Raw genomic sequence first — 11549 nt, forward strand, 5'->3', positions numbered from 1 at the left:
GCACGTTGAACTGTAGCTGCACCGATTGCCATAGAACATCTTTTTAAGTCGTTGCGGATAGTCAGAAGCCAGTAAGTTTGACAGCCAGTCTTACCAAAAAGTATTGGGTAATTGGGTAAAAAAGTAGGCCAGATAGACAGTCGCTCCTTGTGGCACACAGGTACTCAGCTGCATCCGATTAAACTGGAAGCCGGCCCCAACATAGTTGGGAAAAGGCTAAACAGTTGATGAGATATTTTTTTCCTTCAAAATAACAGTGCATATAAACAAAAACAAAACAGTGTTTTGTTTGTATCAAAACAATTGAAAACAGGATGATAAACGCTTGATAACAGAGAGCACCTTCAAAATATCATTTGACTTTGATACTAAGTCTGTACGCCACAACAAAGTAGGTAATAGGTAATATTTATTTATTTATATTGCGTTGTACTCAGATCAAAGAAATATGGCGTTGTATTACAAAATAAAAACAAATCGTAATTAAATAAGAAATTGTTATCATCTGCCTAGCCATTACCTAACTACCAAATTAAGATTAATAATGACCTAATTAAGATATTTATTATTGTAAAATTGTTATAGTTTGATAGATAAAAATAATAATTCTAATATATTCTATAGATAAGATATTGAGAGGTCCCGGGTTCGATTCCCGGTTCGGTCGACATTTGTGTGATGAGCATGCTTGTTGATCGTGGTCTGGGTGTTACAATATGTATATGTGTAGCTATATGTAGTTTATCAGTTGTGTTAGCACCCATAACACAAGTTAATTAATAACTTACCATGGGGCTAACCAACCGTGTGTGAAAAGGTGTCCCGACACTATGTCCCGACATTATTATGTACAAACATAAATAAATTTTGAATTTTTTGAATGTTTGAATTTTTTAAACATGTTGGGGTCGGCTTCCAGTCTAACCTACAAATAAACATCGTCTTTTTCCCCTTTATTAAATAATTAGGCCTAGACTACAAGCTAAATAGTTAACCCGATGGTTGGCAAAAACAAAGAAAATCTTGATTCCACTCAAAGTTTTCAATCGGTCTGATACCGGCTAAATACCCGATCTCTGTAAAGTGCGTACTATCATTCATCTTCATACTAATTGATGAGCCCAAGCAAACCATCGGCCGGCTAAAAATCTGCAGTATGCTTATACTCTTACCCCTTCACAATATTAGCCAGACATCCTTTGTTCTCATCAACCCTTCGCAAAAACATAGCTAGATGCATCTTAGTGCTCCCGTCTGGTATTGATCGTGACCTGCGCAGTGCAGTTAGAGCTTTCTAGACCAGACTTCCCTTTGTCTGAGTATCCAGTGCGTCGCCCGACGTCTGCCGTGCATCACGTGTGACTCCTCGAAGCTGGTGCAGTCTTCAACAGCATTTTTCTTATCATTTATAATGAAGGTAAGAGTCTCAAAATATATCTATTTCCTAATCTTATAGCAGTTACAATGTTAGGTGATTTGCGATTTTTATCGGATTTTGTAATTAGGGTGTGGTCATCAAATTGAGTAGGTTTGGGGTATGATTTTTTCTATGAAGTTCCTTATTGTAACTGCTTATCATAACTTTGAAGGAAGTGACTGATTTTTTACTGATTTGTAAATTTTTTGAAGATAGAGGGAAAAAGGGCGTGGTCAATTTCAAAGGACTTATCTTACTCTGAAATTTTTTTGAAATCTTACCAGTAATTTTTTAGCGCTCTCAAGCTAACAGACTCCTCAGTTTTATTATACTTTTTGAAATAATATTCTTGTATTTTTTCAGATTTCTGATCGCATAGCAGCTTCATTTCGCATTTAAAGATGGCGCCCGTGGCAGCCATCTTGGATCCGGCCTGTGGCAGCATGGCTGACTTTCGAAACATATTTCAGAAAGGTTAGTGTTAAATTGTCATCAACATCATCATCCTCCGAGCCTTTTTTCCAACTATGTTGGGGTCGGCCTTCAGTATAACCGGATTAAGCTGAGTACCAGTGTTAGTGTTTAAATCATCATCATCATCATCATTTTAGCCTTAGGAGATTCGCTGGCGAAAATAGATCTCAAGTATAGATTTTCAAATGGACTTGCATCCCCTTTCTAATTTAATTAAGTACACCAATCGTTCAATCAATTCAAGCGCGGAGCTAGTAACGTTCGTCGTCCCCCTCGCCCCGCATGTTGTCGCGCTACTTTCTTAGGAGATTTTCCGTCATGGCACCTCCGCTAGTCATTTTGTTCTCCATGGGAAGGAATTGCCCGCCATTTTGTCGTATTTGAGTGAATGGGCGTGGCCTGTCTGAAATTTCAGGGTGTGGTTTGCGCATGCGTGAAGTTGGGGCGTTGTTTCTTTGTTATACATAATATACCTATATAATATATATGTACCAACATGGCGACTGCGTTATGATTTTTGTGGATTTTCAGAAAACTGGCTAATGTTTTGTGAGGGCAATTATTTATTTTGAAAAGTATATGAAAATTGGTTGATTGTTTTTGCTAGAATAGAATCTCTTTCGCTGCGATACTACATATTGTTAGTATAGATGATATGGCTGGAAAAATGTTACTTGTGCGATGACGGCAGACAGAAAAGTATGGAAGAAGACATACTGCGCGGACAATAAAAATTGTTTGACATATTTCTAACTTTCTAATCCTTATGATTTCAGATTGGAGTTACATCTTCAAGAAAATGATGTACCAGCTTGCATTCTCTCCACACGTGGCGTTGCTCCGGCGCGTGGCACGCGGCGCCACTTGAGCGCGCTGCGACGGGGCGCAAGTGGCGCCACCAACACCTGAAGCGCCAAAGTCAACCTCACCTGCACGCGGCGCGCCCTGCTCACACCGACGAGGCTCTGACGACTCCCTGTTTCCTCTATATGATATAGAGAGGATGCAGTTTTGGATATTATCACTAATCAGAACATACTTGGACTTAACATCAGAAATTTAATATCTAAAGCATCATCTTATCTTACATATAGTGGAAGTAGGGACGAAAAGGCAAGAATGGATTCAAACTTATCATCGCTTGATTCCGTTCTTGGCCCAAAATAATAGGTTCATTCAATTTCTATAATTCAATGCGCTTATTGATAAAGAAAATCATGATAGAAATAATATTGTAAGAGTTAAGTGGGAATGCCAGAAATTCAAACGATTCTTTTCTAATATATAAGGGGCAACTGTATATTGTATATAAGTAATTAAGGGACTGTATAATATAGGTGTAAGTGTTGTTAGGCTTAAACTACCAATTTACACTAATTAATACATTATATGTGAAACCCAAGAAGCTTCTTTTTTTTTCAAAAATTTATTTGAAACAAGTCTTGAGCTTGAACGTTCATCATCATCTGCCTTTTCCCAACTATGTTGGGGTCAGCTTCCAGTCTTATCAGATACAGCTTTTGAGTACCAGAGTTTTACAAGGAGCGACTGCCTATCTGACCTCCTCAACCCGGTAACCCAATACGCCTTAGTAAGACTGGTTGTCAGATTTTTTGGCTTCCGGCTACCTGTAATGACTGCCAAAGATATTCAAATGACAGCCGGGGCCTACAATTTACCGTTCTTTCCGAAACAAAATTTATGAGATCTAATAAAGACGAAGGGTAAGTACCAAAGAAACGATAGATGGATTACGTGAAAGTCGATATGGCTGGAAATAATGTTACTTGTGAGATGATGGCAGACAGAAGTAGTATGGAAGAAGAAGACTGCTACGCTGACCTAGACTGCTGCTAGACTTGATCTTATCCTCATTTAGTTATCTAAATGAGGATAAGATCAAGTCTAGCAAAGTTACTGTACTTAGTCAAAGTTTGGGACTATTTTGTCTAAGGATGATGATGCAATATATAATTGTAAATCAATGCATTTGATGAATGAGTATCTAAGTAACCAAGTTTCTCAGATAGAAAGCTCTCCTGTATTAATGGTTTGCCAGAATATATTAGTTTTTAAAAGATAAGGAATATAAAGATCTCACAAGACCTTTAGCGAAATCCCGTACTTGGAATCGCAAATGGTGCTGATGAAGAAATAAGGGATATTCATGAGTAGGTAATATTTGTAATTGATTTTCAATGAGTTGTAAATCAAAGAAAAATGATCATATAGTAAAACAAAATACCATAAATTCAGTATCAAAGTGTTAAATTTTCGGATCTGGTAATGAGTTTATTTCGTACATTTTCGGTTCTGGTAAATTCTACAGTTGCAACATTTTGATTCCACAAAGCTTATCTGCAATGCAGATATTCATCTTATATCGATTGTGACCTGCGCAGTACAGGGATGCTGGGCAATACCATTTTATTTGTCGAGATTCGAGAAAAAGGACCACCTTTTACCAACCATATGACAAACAATTTTTGAATTTTGATAAATAGGTATAGCAAAGAAATCCTCAAAAATCAGCTATATTTCGAAAGTTTGCCACTATTGCCAGTTCTCATCTGCATCCGGTTAAAATTTTTAACTGCTGCAACACTTGCAATGCATTCTAGAATGTTCCATTCAGTATTGATCGTGACCTGCGCAGTGCAGTTAGAGCTTTCTAGACCAGACTTCCTTTTGTCTGAGTCTTCAGTGCGCCGCCCGACGTCTACCGTGCATGACGTGTCCCTTCGAACATCAGTTGGGGCGCCGCCCTCCGGAGCTCTAGAGTATCAGGGGTTCTCAGCTTCTCAGATACGGGTAAGCTTTTCAATATCTGGCTTATTTCAAATTTCATTGCATTTGATTTTAATACTGAGTTTCTCAAATTGGGTGTGTTGGAAAAAAGGGGTGTGGCTCTGAAGTTTGAAGATGTTTTCTAATGATGTCTCGTTTGGTTTCCAGGTCCCTGGTGGTGAAGCAGCTTCTCCACTCGTCGTCGCGGGCTGCTGATCCGAGCTTGCAGCCGCCACTTCTGACGAGTTGGATCCTGACGCCACCAGGGGACCGAGCTCTGCATCCCGCAGCCTCAGACTTTACCATCAAGGTATGTATGTGATGCAGTCATTACCACTGTTTCTGTTTGCAAGCGGGTGAGCTATAGTTGTGTGTGTAAATAGTAAATGTACATGTACATTTTCTTTGTATGTGGGCGCTCAGTAGTGAACAACACACAAATACAATGTGCCTATACATATTACACATATAAGTATGACTCACCCGCTTTCGGAAGATAAAGTATCTATGCTAAGAGTTTTGGGGAAGGGCGTGGCCATTCTTTGAAGGGGGATGGGAGGGGCAGGGGAGGGTGAGGTTAGGTTAATTAGGTAGTCAATCAAGTTCCTTCAATTATCCTTTGTCTTTCTTGACCGCGGTAATCTATCAAATAATCAGGTATCCCGGATAGGGCGTGGCTTTTTATTGTCCCTCCCCATACTTCCATACCTTAAGTTTGATTACTTGTCTTTAAACTATTCTGGTGTTCTATTCCAGGTCTCTCGTGGACAGCAGCGACTTCCATCTCCGTCTGCTGACCAGCTGCCTCCAGTTCAGCACTGAGGATACTGGTTCCACCTCTCATGAGTCGTGTGAGAGATGAAATTGTGTGTCAAGTGTCAACTGAAGGGGATTGCATTTTCTAAGCCATTAACATGCTTTGAACAATATAACTTGTTATGTTCTTCTTTGTATGTTAATGGCGTTCTGAAAATGTGTGGTGTGGGTAGTCATCTTGCTAGGTGACTACGGTAGGCGCAGATTTGAAAAGCAGTTACCATGAGGGCCAATTTTTAAATCATCTTTCTTCCAAAAATTGGTTCTATGATCCTGACAGTTGGATCTGCGCCGGGTGTAAGATGTTTAGTTAATATTGTGAGAGTAGCAACATTACAGTATAATACTGTAGTGAAGCTACTCCTCACAAGGGGAGGGGAGAAGAGGGGTTCACAAGAGCATTAGTAATGTGCGACACATCACTGGTACTCTTAACACTCTCATTTAGTTTTAAGTTCGTCAACACTCTTCTCCTTTCTTTTATAATTTTTTATATATAATGGGTATGGTTACTTATTAATAGAATCACAACATCTACACAACATTTATAGGGTAAGTTAATGATCTCTCTCAATCTCCACCTAGTTCATAAGAGTTATTGCGTACTGTGAATTAAAAATTAGTTATAGGAAGGGTTTGTTTTATTTCCTTACTCCTAACCAGCTGCTTTCTCCCGTGTCCCTGGGGAAATACTTACGATACTGGGATTTGTCTCATCGCTCTATGAGAGTGAAGGAATAATGAGTGCACCTGTGTCCAAGCAAATGCACGTGCACTATATATGTCCTGCGCAGCTGGCTGATCTCCTTATATAAGAACAGCCGCCGTGGCCGAAATCGGCCGTGGACGCCATTATTATTAGGTACTGGGATAAAATATTGCTTAAGTATGTTAGTCGGGGATAGTGTAGCTTTCCAATGGTGAAACAATTTTTCAAATCGAAACATGGTTTTGGAGCCTTTTTGTTTGCTTGTACCCTACAAACAAACAAAATATTCTTTATTATATTGTTAGAATATGTAGATGTCGTGCCCTGCGTGAGGGAGTCAAGGCGACGCGAATGCTATTGCTAAGCGATGCGTATTCAATGCGATGCGATGTGGCGACTCTGTCCTATGTGCGCCCGAAATGATCTCATCTATCGTCTAGTCTAACGTTCAATTTTATCTCATGACTAGCTTCCGTTCGCGGTTTCATCCGCACCCCGACATAACTGCTTAACAAAAACTATTCTAATGTCCTTTTCCCGGATCTAAGCTGCCTCCCCTCTAATTTTCAGCTTAATCGGTCCAGCCTTTCACACGTTATGGCGTGACCAAGGGATATAGGGATTAGTTTTTATGTACATACTACATAGATAGATATGGCAATCTTGTTAGAATTTAAGTGTAACATCTGACAATACAAGAGGAAAAAAAGCTGAATGTGGCATTGGAATTCAGAAAGCTATATATGTGGAAACCAGCTGTCGTGATATGGGCATGTAATGAGGAAGAATGAAGAAAATGTTGTGAGCAAGGTGATGAGCATGAATGTGGATGGATATAGTGGAAGGGGACGTACAAAGCCTCAATCCGCTATAACTACAGATATTACATCATACCTTTTATTGCATTCCATAATGAACATACGGTGGAAAATATAAAATGATGGTCACAATTATGAACCCTGATGGGCACAGCAAAATAATTAGAAGAGAATATACATCTGAATTACATATCCTAGCTACCTACTATTAATTCGAATGCTATCTAAAATGTTTTTTCCTTTACATACAAACTATTCCATGTTTATAATATTAGCAAAGATAACTTTAATACATTCCTCCACTTTTCGAACATACTAGAAGACATGACAAAATATCGTCAACGTAAATACGACTTTAAAGTCGTATAAAATAAGGACTACATATAGGTAACTACATATAGGACTACATATAGGACTGCATTCTAGAATGTTCCATTCAGCATTGATCGTGACCTGCGCAGTGCAGTTAGAGCTTTCTAGACCAGACTTCCCTTTGTCTGAGTATCCAGTGAGTCGCCCGACGTCTGCCGTGCAGGGTGGGTGCATCCTCAAAACGGCAGCCTTTGGAAAAGATGGAGGTGAGTCTTTATTTCTTTTAACCGTCTCATCATCTGCCTAGCCTTTTTCCCAACTATGTTGGGGTCGGCTTCCAGTCTAACCGGATGCAGCTGAGTACCAGTGTTTTACAAGGAGCGACTGCCTGACCTCCTCAACCCAGTTACCCGGGCAACCCAATACCCCAAGGCAAGAACAATTGTCAGACTTGCCCTAATCGTCTCTGGTTGTGAAGTGTTGTCTATCTAAATACTATTTATCATACTTTTCCTTTATATTGGGGTAACATTCATCGCAAGGGATCTTAGAGAAAGGGCGTGTCCCTTAGAAATAGGGTCGTTAAATATATCTTAGGGTGGAATCCTATTATCAGTGAGGGGAACAAAAGCTATTGTATGGACCAATAGAAATCTTATACATATTTTCGCCTTCATTGAAGTTATATAGTGCCTTCTCCCTCTTTTACTTATGTTCGTCCTTTTCTAACGCATGTTAGATAATTCTTTATGAGTCAAGTAAACTCCTCCCTTTTTTTTGAAAATTGTTCAACTTCAGCAACAATGTTTTCATGGTCTTTCTCGACTCATTAATAACCGTTTATTTGTATATCTTTCAGGTGCTCAATGAGGCGTGGGTCTTTTGAGTCGCCCAAGATGCCTCTTGACACATACACTTACTACTTACACATATACTCTTGATACAGCCTTGCAGTTTCTACCCAGTTATGGTACGTATTTCAATCATTCCTTATAGTATTAACTTTTAAATGTAAAGTGAATGCGAAAACTTACTTCTAAGTTTATTTTTTGCCCTTCTAACATATAGTCATTATATATTTCAGCTCGTATTCTCTCCACACGTGGCGTTGCTCCGGCACGTGGCACGTGGCCCCACTTGAGCGCGCTGCGACGGGGTGCAAGTGGCGCCACCAACATCTGAAGCGCCAAAGTCAACCTCACCTGCACGCGGCGCGCCCTGCTCACACCGACGAGGCTCTGACGACTGTCTGACCTCTCATTATGAAATTGAGATGATCTTTTATAAGCCTTTTCAACTTCATAGTTGGAGATCAGGATTTTCTTTTTGATATGTTTGATTTTGTTTGCACAAACTCATCATTATTTTATTGTAACAATACAAAGAATACAATCTTTGTATTCGCGTCAACAAATAATGATGAATTTGGGAATCGGTTTGCAAGAAAAGTTAATGACAGATCTACGGATATTTAGAGGAAAGATGCCATGGTATATTCTATAGTAATTAAGTAGGTTAAGCTTTTTACTCTTATAGAAAATGTAAGAGGGTTTTTATTGTCACGATATTACAGTTTGCTAAGATATACGGGTAGATAATTATAATCTTTAGGTTAAGGAAGCGTTTTTGTCTTATTTTTGGACCTTACCTAATAACTCCTTTGCTACTGAACCAATTAAAACTACACTCCACCTTCCTCCTGCCCTGTTCCCAATTTTATTTGGGGTCGGCGCAATATGTCATCCTCTTCCATTTTCCAATGTCACTCGTCATACTGACTCCCTCCCTTCCTATTCATATCATCTTTCAAGCAAACCATCCATCTTTTCTTAGGTTTACCTCTTCCTCTCCATCCATCTATATTCATACTTAGCGCACGCTTTGTTGCATGCGTATCATCCCTCGTCATTACATGCCCATACCATGACAATCTTCTACTTCTCATCTTTCCTGTACTTTCAGACTTCCTCTCATGTAATAGTTCCTCACTTTATCCATTCTTGTAACACCACACATCCATCTCAGCATTCTCATTTCTGCTACATGTACTCTCTTCTCATCCCTCTTTTTCAATGCCCAACACTCCGATCCATACAGGACATCAGGTGTTTTTGCGGACTAACGAATCAATTAAAACTACACTATCCCCGGATAATATGGTAAGTTTATACTTTAACCAGATGTGGGAAGTTTTTTCATCGGGACGTGGGTGAAGCAGCAGTCGAAAGCTACCATAAACTCGATTCAAATTGTTTTCTTATCAGATCTAAGGGCAGTCGTTCCTTGTGGCACACTGGTACTCAGCTGCATCTGGTTAGACTAGAAGCCGACCCCAACATAGTTGGGAAAAGGCTAGGGAAATGATAATGGCTATTATATGCTCTTAGATATTACTTTCATTTCATTAAAGGCTAATTAATGTCAGGATGAAAAGACCAAGTTTCGATTCAGAAAGAACCACACCCGAAAAATATATTTTTTATTATTGAAACACAGTCAAAATTTTAACATTGCAACCACTGCATATCTGCAATGCGTATTCACCTGGTATTGATCGTGACCTGCGCAGTGCAGTTAGAGCTTTCTAGACCAGACTTCCCTTTGTCTGAGTATCCAGTGCGCCGCCCGACGTCTGCCGTGCATCACGTGTGACTCCTTAAACTCCTCGGGGTCCTGGTCTTAGACTAGGGCTCCAGGACTCCGCAGGCCTAGACTAATAACTCTTTAAGGTGAGTGATATAATGTGTGTGATATATTTTAAAAAATCTGCCAGAAGTGACAAAAATATGAGATGACCAAAATGGGTGTGGTTAGGTTTCGATCTACAACTTAACATTGAAATATTTTCGTTGAGTATGTTTGATAATGATGTATTTATATGTAATCTTTCTACGTTACAGACCATCTAGTCGTGTTGCCGAGCCAACCATGGACTGGACCTTCGAGTTCCAGTCTATCATGGAGCTCTGGGACTTGCTGCAGCGCTTGAAAGAGCAAGGTACGTACTTCATTATTCTTCTCCAATACTACATGATTTACTTGATTTCTGATTTAAATTTGTGAATCAATAGGTGACCACTCCCCTTGTGGGTGCAGTAGGACTTACTGAGTTAGACCAAAATGTTCTTTCTATAGCCCTTTGTGTACCAGGGCCGCAGTAACTTAATCGAACAATCTCGCAGCCTCAGCAGGCGATCCCTATTCTCTCTAGACTTTCTCTCACTAAAAAAAGGCTGTAATTTTGTCAAAAGCAAGTTAAAGATTCTGTCCATTATTCTTTCATTTTTGCACGCTTCTGAAACGTCATGGTATTCTGTTCCAGGAGCCGCGCAGTCAGACAGCGTGAACCATCCCCAGCAGCCGGCGGAGCACTGAACATGTCACTTTCAGCTTACACAAACTACTTACTTCTACTATCTAAGTAAGCAGTCTGTCAGAGCTGAAACACGTTGCATTTTCCATGCTATTAACATGCTTTGCATATTAATAGTTTTGAAAATGCAATGTTGTAATCATATGAGATGACTAAGGTAGGCGCGGATTCAATTGTCAGAGATCGTGAGGACCAATTTTTAAATCATCTTTCTTGCAAAAATCGGTTCTTTGGTCTTTACCTTTGGATCCGCGCCAGCGCCTGCAATAGCATTCTAGTAAATTGAAATTAACGTGAGAATAGCAACATTACAGTACAATATAACTATTGTAGTGAAGCTACTCCTCACAAGGGGAGGGGAGAAGAGGGGTTCACAAGAGCATTAGTAATGTGCGACACATTGCTGGTACTCTTAACACTCTCATTTAGTTAAGTTCGTCAACACTCTTCTCCTCTCTGGTTTATAGGTAATAAGGTAAATATATTATAGGCTATTATCACAATGGTAACCTTGGACAACATTTAGGGGTATAATTTGAGGAACAGTTCCATAATCTCTTGATCAGTGGTGGTCAAGTAAGTTGATATTGTAGGTACTAAGTTATATTTAATCCACAATAAGTCTTAAGTTAATTATAATAAAAGACATCTTGGTGATGATATGCTACGTGTACTTATAATCTATTAAAATAATATTTAGGGTAGGTAATGAGTTCGTTTTATTTCTAACATACCCTTTGATCTTGAGGATGACGGCTTACTCAGTATTTTAATGACCGATCCATCCGTCATTGGAGATTGATATTGAACATAATTTATATGAAGAGAATGAGATTTAAACAA

The 11549-nt window shown here is 39.3% G+C and overlaps 4 long non-coding RNA genes across 4 annotated transcripts; all 4 read left to right on the forward strand.

Annotated features, from left to right (window-relative positions):
* Positions 1-1040: 1040 nt before the first annotated feature.
* On the forward strand, positions 1041-3293 carry LOC124644169. The gene is made up of 3 exons (XR_006986018.1): positions 1041-1417; positions 1781-1891; positions 2668-3293. It is a non-coding gene; the product is annotated as an uncharacterized LOC124644169 (long non-coding RNA).
* Positions 3294-4601: 1308 nt separating this feature from the next.
* Positions 4602-6126, forward strand: LOC124644178. Its single transcript, XR_006986022.1, has 3 exons — positions 4602-4702; positions 4847-4988; positions 5435-6126. It is a non-coding gene; the product is annotated as an uncharacterized LOC124644178 (long non-coding RNA).
* A 2144-nt stretch (positions 6127-8270) lies between these two features.
* On the forward strand, positions 8271-8953 carry LOC124644215. The gene is made up of 2 exons (XR_006986028.1): positions 8271-8303; positions 8418-8953. It is a non-coding gene; the product is annotated as an uncharacterized LOC124644215 (long non-coding RNA).
* A 980-nt stretch (positions 8954-9933) lies between these two features.
* LOC124644199 lies at positions 9934-11415 on the forward strand. Its single transcript, XR_006986024.1, has 3 exons — positions 9934-10062; positions 10234-10331; positions 10656-11415. It is a non-coding gene; the product is annotated as an uncharacterized LOC124644199 (long non-coding RNA).
* Positions 11416-11549: the final 134 nt, after the last annotated feature.

The sequence above is a fragment of the Helicoverpa zea genome, chromosome 29 (assembly GCF_022581195.2).
Source record: "Helicoverpa zea isolate HzStark_Cry1AcR chromosome 29, ilHelZeax1.1, whole genome shotgun sequence".
In the NCBI taxonomy this organism is placed as follows: domain Eukaryota; kingdom Metazoa; phylum Arthropoda; class Insecta; order Lepidoptera; family Noctuidae; genus Helicoverpa; species Helicoverpa zea.